Genomic DNA, 10,261 nt, shown 5'->3' on the forward strand with positions numbered 1-10,261 from the left:
CAGGTGGTCTGGTATTCCCATCTCTTTCAGAATTTTCCACAGTTTATTGTACAATACTTTATCTTTATTTGTAGGCATTATATTTTACAACAGATGTCTAGAACTTGTCCATCCAGCACTATTACAACTTTATATCTTTTAAATAATAATTCCCCAACTCCTCCACCCCTCAGTCTTTGGCAACAACTATTGTATTCTCTGCTTCTATGAGTTTGACTACTTTAGATACCTCATTTAAGTGGAATCATGCAGTATTTGTTATTCTGTAACTCACTTGCTGCTGCTAAGTCGCTTCAGTCATGTCCAACTCTGCGACCCCAGAGAGAGCAGCCGACCAGGCTCCCCCATCCCTGGGATTCTCCAGACAAGAACACTGGAGTGGGTTGCCATTTCCTTCTCCAATGCAGGAAAGTGAAGAGTGAAAGGGAAGTCGGTCAGTTGTGCCCGACTCCTAGTGACCCCATGGACTGCAGCCCATCAGGCTCCTCTGTCCATGGGATTTTCTAGGCCAGAGTACTGGAGTAGAGTGCCATTGCCTTCTCCGGCTTATTTCACTTAGCATAATGCTATTCTGACCCATTTCCTGCTAAGAATGAGAGAGGTTCAGAGCAAATGAAACCTCTGCAGCATGTCTACACAGCAGTGTAAATCACCCTACCACACAGAGTCTACGATACATTAGGCTCATGATACAAAACCCTGCCAAAGATTGAATTCCTAATAATGGGGCACCAAGTGATCCTAAAACCTGAACTGCCATCATGAGGCACCAAGCCATAATGTGCAGCAGGCATTGTCTATCAATTTTAAGTTAGATAGTTAGATAAAATACATAGGTGATAAAATAATGATTATATGTGTGTGTGTGTGCACGTGCGAGTCTATGTGTAGTTTGGCTGGAATACACTGGGAAGTAATAAATAAGTTAAGTGGGCAGGCTCAGACTCTCATGGTCTATCCTCTTGCCACCATGATCTACCACCTTGCCTTCTGTACCTGCATATTGCCAAGTAAGGAGTTCTCTAAGACTGGTGATTAGGGGAGGGAAATAAATTGAAGCTGTTTTATACACTATGCTGGCACCAGTTGGAAGTGGACTGCTGAAGCAGTTCAGCTGCTGTCTACAGTGGCACTGAAGGAGAGAAGAGTAACATGAAATCCTCCAAGTGGGGAGCATGTTGTCAACTATATCCAAATGATTACTTTGCCTGGAAGAAAAGGTGCTGGAGTTGACTGACAGAATAATGCCCCCTGCAGATGTCTACATCCTAATCTTGCTATGCTAAGTGCTAAGTCACTATACAAATTCCTGATCTTTGCTATGAGATGTGATTATGTTTGATTTTCTTGAGGCTTGTTTTTAAGATTTTTACGTGGGAACAGAGTAGCCTTTAATTTAGGGTTAATTTTGACCTGGCTCTAAAGGCTTCCCATATGCCGCCAGTGGTAAAGAATCCCCCTGCCGATGGCAAGAGACATGAGAGATGAGAATTTGATCCCTGGGTCAGAAAGATCTCTTGAAGCAGAAAGTGACAACCCATTCCAGTATTCTTGCCTGGAAAAAACCCATGGACAGAGGAGCCTGACAGGCTGCAGTCCCTGGAGCTGCAAAGAGTCAGATGCGACTGAGCCCACATTGACCTGGTACTGAGGGGGGTACCCATCTTGGAACTCTACTCATTTGCCCTATGGATTAGGTGGTGACTACATTGGCTGGTAAACAGGAACTCTTTCAAAACCAGAGGAAAGCACTAGGTATTGTTCTCTCGACTCATTTCCAGTCGTGTTTTCCCACCTCAAGTAGTTTCATCACAGGCATTAGCTAACCTGAATGTAGGTGAAGAGTTAAGGAGTACCCTCTGTAGATCCCTTAGATCTTCCTCTGTGCTACTCTCTCCTCTCCAGTACTATTCCCTACAACTCAAGCTGCCTTAGGCTCTATAACCCAGGCTGGTCTCTTCAACCCAGTGAGGACCTCTAGGCTTTTCCCTTGATTCCACTGTGGTCTGGGAACTCTTTCCAGGCAATGAAGTGGGACAAACATTGATCTTAATTTGCTTACCCTCTCTCATGTATCATTACTTTTCACTCTTCAATGCCCAATATCTGAAAACTAGTGGTTTTTATGTTTTGTCCATTTTTTATATTTTTGGTGAGCAAAAGTGTTCTGTTACTCCATCCTGAACAACAGCAGATCATTTTGAGTGATTACTTTGAAATCCTTTTTATTACATCACAAAAATCATTTTGGAAGCTCTCTTTCAACCAGTTCATTTCACTACCAGGTTCTATACTGATATGATATCAACTCATGCCATTCATATTCATGTGGATAATATTAATAATAAGATAGGAAGTGGAATGGTTGGGAGGTATAATGTATGAAAAATATCTGGATGGCTGAACTATCACATATGCTTTGAAAATAATTATTTTACTAGACCAGATAATACTGAAAAGGAATTTAGATATAACTAATTATAGTCATCTCTCACCTTCTGTTGTTTTTTTTTTCTTTCTTAAAATTATATTCCCAATTATATTTCTTTATCTTGCAGTATATCAGTTCAGTCAATAAAGGAACTTCTGTCATTTTCTTTACTGAAATTCATCTTGGTAACATTTTATTTAATAAGAAATATAACAGGAACTATACTTGTATCTCTCTGTGGTACAAATTTGGGCATGGTATCTTCCGTATCCATGAGATCTTAGGGTGGTAATCATTTTTATTTAGAGTTTATAAATATGAGGGTTTGGATCTCAACTTTCATTTGCTGATTTTGAGATGCTTGGAAATTATATAGTCTTAATTTCCCCACTCTTGAAATAGGGGAGATAATATACATCTAGAAGATTTGGCTTTTGAAAATTCCCTATGTGCAAAGCCTGACAAAGCACAAGTTCTGAGAAAAATATTATTCTGATACGTTGATTATTACCTACAACATGTTTATTATTATTCCTATATAGGAGTTGATATAAAGGATAATTTATGCTTTATATAATTTCTTTAATATTTTTCTACTATAAAAAGACAAAAATAATTGGTTGGTAATTTACTCAGAGAATTCCCCAGATTGCTTGAAAACTAGCTAGCTAGAAAATGGGATTCTCAGAAAAAAAAAGAAAATGGGATTCTCTTCCACATAGCAGGGAGCTTGGACCAAAGTGAACTACCCTAAGGTTTCAAATGTTGAACAGTGGCCATTCCCAATAATATCTATAGACTGCTAGTGTCTGAGCTCAAATGCTTTCATGTGAAAACATAGGCTGACTTTTCTGTTTACAAACATTCTCCCTCTTACCAAGGTCCATTTCATGGTGTATCCAGTTTCATCCAGGTGAAAGTCTGTCTTTCCATAGGATATTGAGGGTAAGTGAATCCAATAACTTGTTTACATTTCCTGATCAGTGAATTCTAGGCTCAATCAAATGATGCTGATTTTTACCTGTGTTCTTCAGACAACACCTTCTATTTTGAATTCTTGTAATTTTTTTTCTTTTTAGATCTCTTCTACAAAAGTACTAGATGCTAGTGGTTCCAAGTATATTCTAACTCTATCCTCTTTCATCTCCCTTTAACTAAGTATATAACAATTTGCCAAGTTAGTGAATAAGTGAATAAATGTCAAGCAAATAATATTACTTCTGATTAGTCTTCAAAAACTCAAATGGTTCACCATTCCTGCTTTTGTGTACTTAATAAGATAAATTTGGGAAATGACAAAGGAGAGGAAAGGTATGCTAGAATACCATTCAAATATTGAAAAAGTTCCTGCATTTGTGTGATTTTATGAAACTGTATTACTTTACTAGGCTCCATTTTGGGATATGTGTTATTGAGATATAGTATACTATTTCCTCCTGAATTAAATGCTCTTGGTCCACTGTACAGTAGTATTTGAAGTTTGATTTTATATTCTCCCTTTGCAATTTTGTTGCTAGATTGCTCTGGTAGATTGATTGCAAAAAAATGAACCCAATTCTCACCCCTTCCAGTATTCTCACCTTTTGAACTATGACTTTTATTCTTCTACCATAGAGAGCTGGAATCTATTTTCTTACCCCTTAATTCCAGGTTGGCTTTTTGAGTTGCATGTATGAGATATGCATTAGCAAAAAGAATGAGGTGAAAATGACATGTTGCCAGGACCTGTTAAGCCACAAAAGGACTTACATATTTTTGCTCTCTCTCCTGCTTCTCTCCTATTATTGTGAGAATGGGTCTGAGCTATCCTGACAGCAGATCAAAAATTGGTGCAGGGATAAATTAGAAAAGTTTTCATAGCTATGGGACTGTTCATAGTTTTGCTATTTCTGTTTATTTTTTGATTAGTTCTATAACAGTAGCAGACTAGTATTAAATCTAAAAGATAGTATGTAACAAATATGTTTTTCGATAACTATTTTGGAATACAGATTTCCACTAACTTAAGACTTCTGAGAATTTTTGACTAAGTCATGCATCATTTTAAAAATGAACTAAGAATAGAAAAGTTTATGAAAAGAATGTATTTGTTATTGGAAAACAAGTGGGTAGGCATATTCTGTATCACAACAGTTTGTTTTGACTCATCTTTGTGGCAGGCAAAAATATGTATTGAACAGTGCAATGAAAATGGAAGAGCATAAAATGAGTGACATTCAATTCATATATTAGGGAACATTTGATATTCTGTGTACTCAGTGTATAACTCAATGTTGCCCCAAATTTTGTGATGATACCTCCAACTACTCTTTTAGTTAAGGGTTTTATTGCCCTTAGGCTATTTTTCACTTTTCCAAATTTGATTTGAAAATTTTCTGACTTTACCTATTTCAACCCAAAGCTAGGGAAAACTTGTCAGGTTTTGCTGACTTTTTTACTTTGCATTTGGGGATTCAGTTCAACTACAGTCTCAAACAAAATGCAAGCATTGCAAATCTATCCAAACTGAAACAATAACATAATACTTCACAAGCACCAAATGACTCTGGAAAAGAACAATGATGAATTTTGCCCATCTTTGGACGGAGCTAAAAACTGACAAGTAAACACTGGAAAAAAGGAATGGCTCTAGGCTTTCCATGACAGCAGGATTTAAAATGATATAAAAAATGGCCATTCCAATGGTTTACACTGTTACTCTGTAGTGACAAATAATTTAGAAATGTCAATAAATGTATTTCAATTATCCATCCCTTCCTGTATTAGTTAAAAAGTATTGAAAAAAGAACTACTTAGATTTCTGTATCCATCAAAACTATTCTTCAAAAGTAAAGGAGAAATAAAAACTGTCAGAAAAACTAAATTGAGAGGATTTATTGAGAGTATACTTGCCTTGCAAAAAATGTTAAAAGTTCTTTGAACAATGATAAGATCAGAAACTCTGATGCACATAAAAAGGGGAGAGCATTTAAAGAGGAATAAATGAAAGTAAAGAGAAAGTTTTCATTTTTCTAACTCTAAACTGGTCTAACAGAGGAAATTTTGTTCAAAATAATACTAATAATATATTGTAGATAGATTATAAATAAGCAATAAAAATGACAACAGTATTATAAGAAATGAGAGCATTCTGCTGTAACGTGCCTTCACAACTCATGAAGCACTATGTCATTTGAAAGTAGGTTTTGATTAGTTTATAAATGTGTATAGCAAACTCTAGGTCAATCACTAAAAAAATGATTAAATATACTCAATATGTCTTGAGATAAGAGAAAATGGAATCTAAAAAGTTGCTCAGTTAAAACCAGATAAGGCCAGAAACCAGTAGAACACAAAAAAGGAAACACAAAAAAACAAAGATAGTACACTGAAAATAGTTACAAATAATATTATAGATACTAATCTAACTATATCAAGACTGACTTTAATATGAATCATATCATGAATGACTTTAAGATAATTGTTGTAAATACAGCAATTAAATTACAAAAACTATCTGGTAGATTAAAAAAAAAAAAAAGCACCAGAAGTTGTAAGATAATGGAATACTACTACACAGTGGACCAAGAAGGGAATAAGGGAGGGAGGGAGAGAGAAGGAAAGGAGAAAAGGAAAAAATAAAGAAAAAAAAAGCTGACATTATAGAAATTACCACAAGAGACGAACATGGTGGCACACATTAGATATTCAGAAAATTCTAAGCATAGAATCACTGCTTCTTAATGGCCTTGTTCAAGTGAAAGGAGAGTATGTAATATATTTTACTGTATTAGCAAGCTTTTTGGGGAAAACTTCCAATTCCATATTGTATTTTGTGATTATATCATGCATAAAAGGTATAATTCAAATATTTTTATTATCTCATTAAATTGAATTTGTCAACTATATGCAGTTTTTAACATTTCATTTTAACATTAACTGGCTTAAAGAACAGGTTTTCAAGATTTTATTCTTATTCACATATTTATTGATAGTAATTCAAGTAAAACAAATCTTATAGATTACCTAAGAAGCCTGAATGACTGATTTGATATCGATTAGTATATTAGTTTATGTTAATTTCTTACTTTAACTTTTAGGAAGGTAGCATCATTTATATTAAAGTATTCTTTAGTTGAAAAACTAAACTGTAATCATCATTCTCTTTCAAAGATGATTGCAATTAATTGGGAAATTTTGCTACATCTGTTTTTACATGATATTTACAAATCAATGTTCATTTGCATGAGATCATCATCCCTAAGGCTTCTACTGAGGCTCAGTGGTAAAGAATCTGCCTGTAATGTGAGAAACTCAGGAGACACATGTTTGATCCCTCGGCTGGGAAGATTCCCCTGGAGAAGGAAATGGCAAGCGACTCCAGTGTTCTTGCCTGGAGAATTCCATAGACAGAGGAGGCTGGTGGGCTACTGTTTGTAGGGTCACAAAGTATGGGACACGACTGAAGACTCAGCACACACACGCACACACACATGCTTATCATCCCTAACATAACCAAAAGTTGGTCTTAGCATCCTGAGTACAGTGTATTCAGAAGAATATAATGAGATCAAGACATTTTTAATTATAACAAACTTCAATGAATTCTGTTATTGCATTGTTATACTTTGAAACCATATTAATGGAAAAGATTTTGAAAGGTCCATATAAATTTCTCATTAAACACTTAAGACTAAAGCATTTTTTTGAGTTTTTTTTTTTGTTTCTGCCTCATTACATATAGATTTGAAGTTACAAGAAGGATAAGCACAAGTAGAGGATGGATAGATAGATAGATAGATAAATAGATGATAGGTAATTTGATCAAGGGAGGATAAACAGAGGTAAAGGAAAACAAGACCAAAAAGAGTAATAGAAATATGTAATTAAGGATATTATAGTTACATTATAGGTCAGTTTTCATTCCAATACCAAAGAAAGGCAATGCCAAAGAGTGCTCAAACTACTGCACAGTTGCACTCATCTCACATGCTAGTAGTGTAATGCTCAAAATTCTCCAAGCCAGGCTTCAGCAATACGTGAACCATGAATTCCAGATGTTCAAGCTGGTTTTAGAAAAGGCAGAGGAATCAGAGATCAAATTGCCAATATCCGCTGGATCATGGAAAAAGCAAGAGAGTTCGAGAAAAACATCTATTTCTGCTTTATTGACTATGCCAAAGCCTTTGACTGTGTGGATCACAATAAACCGTGGAAAATTCTGAAAGAGATGGGAATACCAGACCACCTGACCTGCCTCTTGAGAAATTTGTATGCCGGTCAGGAAGCAACAGTTAGAACTGGACATGGAACAACAGACTGGTTAAAAATAGGAAAAGGAGTTCGTCAAGGCTGTATATTATCACCCTGCTTATTTAACATATATGCAGAATACATTTTGAGAAACACTGGACTGGAAGAAACACAAGCTGGAATCAAGATTGCTGGGAGAAATATCAATAACCTCAGATATGCAGATGACACCACCCTTATGGCAGAAAGTGAAGAGGAACTCAAAAGCCTCTTGATGAAGGTGAAAGTGGAGAGTGAAAAAGTTGGCTTAAAGCTCAACATTCAGAAAACGAAGATCATGGCATCCAGTCCCATCACTTCATGGGAAATAGATGGGGAAACAGTGGAAACAGTGTCAGACTTTATTTTTGGGGGCTCCAAAATCACTGCAGATGGTGACTGCAGCCATGAAATTAAAAGACGCGTACTCCTTGGGAGGAAAGTTATGACCAACCTAGATAGCATATTCAAAAGCAGAGACATTACTTTGCCAACAAAGGTTCATCTAGTCAAGGCTATGGTTTTTCCTGTGGTCATGTATGGATGTGAGAGTTGGACTGTGAAGAAGGCTGAGCACTGAAGAATTGATGCTTTTGAACTGTGGTGTTGGAGAAGACTCTTGAGAATCCCTTGGACTGCAAGGAGATGCAACCAGTCCATTCTGAAGGAGATCAGCCCTGGGATTTCTTTGGAGGGAATGGTGCTGAAGCTGAAACTCCAGTACTTTGGCCACCTCATGTGAAGAGTTGACTCATTGGAAAAGACTCTGATGCTGGGAGGGATTGGGGGCAGGAGGAGAAGGGGACGACAGAGGATGAGATGGCTAGATGGCATCACTGACTCGATGGATGTGAGTCTGAGTGAACTCTGGGAGTTGGTGATGGACGGGGAGGCCTGGTGTGCTGCGATTCATGGGGTCGCAAAGAGTCGGTCACGACTGAGCGACTGAACTGAACTGAACTGATAGTTACATTATTTAACCTCCAGTTTGGGTCCTCAACTTCCAGACTATTTGATATCCAAGTAAATATATGGTATGTGAACTTCTGTTCACTCCTTCAGAAACCTCCATATGATATACCTTTTGAAGATGTGGGCAATTTAAGAGAAAAAGCAACTTTAAACAAGTTAGCTTTTGACAAAATTTTATAAAATTTCCTTTGATTTCCTCAAATACTGCTTTCTTTGATATATTAAAAGAAAGCTTTAATTAACTACATGAATGGTTTATTTGATTTTATTTTACATTTGTGGAAAAAAAACACTAGAAAACTAGAATTTAAATCTTCATATAAAATCTACTAATGTCTCTGTTGCTTTGTAAGGATTGCTTCAAGGGAAATGTTGAATTTAGTTAACAAGTCTGTACTACTTATGTAAATTAGAGAAAAGGTCTCTTTCAATTAAACTCTACATTGTTTCAGAAAACTCTCAGATTGTTAGACTGCAGTAGTTAAAAATCTCTGTTGAATTATTTTAAAAAAGCAGTTTAGTAAGGGAATGGCCCTCATTTTCAGTTACCATGATTTTTCATATGTTCTAACATTGTATACTCTTTATTATTATTATTTTATGTTCAAATATTTATTAAGCAGTTAAAGAAGATACAAAGGTGATTAAAACATGGTCAAAGAGGTGAGGCAAATACCCAAGTAATAGAAAGGAAAGTGTAAGGTTCACTGAAGCACAGCAATCAAAAGAAAGTACTTTAGGAGATCCAGAGTGAGATGCTTCCATCCTGGAAGAGGATGTAGGTGAGTGGCAAAGCAGGAAAGGGGACTGAGATTAAAATAGAAAACTTCAGTCAAAATTGTTGATGTTGTTCACTTTCCACCATATTTGTTTCTTCTCTTCCTTTCTGGGTATAACTGACGTGTGTCTGTGTGTGGGTGGGTGTGTGTGTGTACGTGCGTGTGCACACTCAGTTGTGTCTGACTCTTTGGGACCCTGTGGACTGTATCCTGCCTAAGTCCTTTGTCCATAGGATTTTCCAGGCAAGAATAATGAAGTAAATTGACATTTCCTACTCCAAGGGATCTTCCCAGTTCCAGGGATTGAAGCCATGTCTCTTGCATCACTTGCATTGACAGGCAGATTGGGAACCACCTGGGAACCAGTAGTGCACAGGATTATTGGATGCACTTCTTAATATCAGCTCAGTTCAGTTGCTCCATCGTGTCCTGACTCTTTTTGACCCCATGGACTGCAGCACGCCTGGCTTCCCTGTCCATCACCAACTCTCAGAGCTTACTCAAACTCACGTCCATTGAGTCCATGACGCCATCCAACCATTGCATCCTCTGTCACCCCCTTCTCCTCCTGCCTTCTAATATACTTGCTTGCATTTTTCCTTCAGTGTCTTTTACAGAACTAAGTTCTTTGGGTATTTTAGGATTCCCCCCCTCCTTTTTTGTTACAGATTCTTGACCTTCTGATAATGATGTTAATGGTTTCGAGTCTTTTCCATTCTGGTTTTATTTTTGTGCCTTTTTAGTTGGAATATCTCATATAGATTTCTTTACCAGAGCTTTTTCTTCAGGCTTCCATTTTTTTATGTTT

The sequence above is a fragment of the Bos indicus x Bos taurus genome, chromosome 14, assembly GCF_003369695.1.
Source record: "Bos indicus x Bos taurus breed Angus x Brahman F1 hybrid chromosome 14, Bos_hybrid_MaternalHap_v2.0, whole genome shotgun sequence".
NCBI lineage: Eukaryota > Metazoa > Chordata > Mammalia > Artiodactyla > Bovidae > Bos > Bos indicus x Bos taurus.